This window comes from Nematolebias whitei, chromosome 1 (assembly GCF_014905685.2).
Source record: "Nematolebias whitei isolate Nwh7 chromosome 1, NemWhi1, whole genome shotgun sequence".
NCBI classification, from domain to species: domain Eukaryota; kingdom Metazoa; phylum Chordata; class Actinopteri; order Cyprinodontiformes; family Rivulidae; genus Nematolebias; species Nematolebias whitei.
Window position 1 is genome coordinate 4253735 of NC_056498.1, and position 714 is coordinate 4254448.

Sequence of the window (714 nt, forward strand, 5' to 3'; positions counted from 1 at the left end):
TATGATATCTCAGGAGTGACCCAATCGAACGAGACCCGGAACGACACGAGACTCAGAGTAAAAATAACAGTGTTTATTTATTTACAGTGATAAACTGGCTGCACAGGCATCAGGACTGGAACTCCTGGAAACGGAGGACAAGTTCAGCTGGGGCAGGTAAGTTGTTTGGTATAAACTTGCAAGTAGCTTTCTTATCTTACAGTTGGTGGTTCTTGTAGGAGTTGATCCAAGAGATACCCAGAGTTTCCAGAGGAGATGGTGAGATGGAGGCACTGTGCAGCAACTTCAGAACAGGACGAATACTTCCAGAGACTGAGTGGATAGGCACGAGAGATCAGAGCTTGGGCAAGGCACGAGAGATCTGAGAGCTGGAACCCGTGGAAACAGGACTGGACTCAGGAGGCGACGAAGAACTGCAGAAACAAGATCACAGGGTAAGACTTGTATTCCATGAAACATTAAATGGCTAGAAACATTAAATACCGGGGGAACTCAATGCTCCAGCGTCGAGTAGACTTGACTGCAGGCTTATATAGGAGCAGGAGCTCATCAGGGAGATGACCGTCAGCTGGGGGTGGTTAGCGGCCATCTTGGAAGCTGCAGTAAGTGCTACTCTCACAGTACCCCCCCTCAAGAATCGCCTCCAGGCGATCCGAAACGCTTCTCAGGGTGCGCTTGGAAGAAGGTAGTGATGAGGCTGGGGTCCAAGATGAA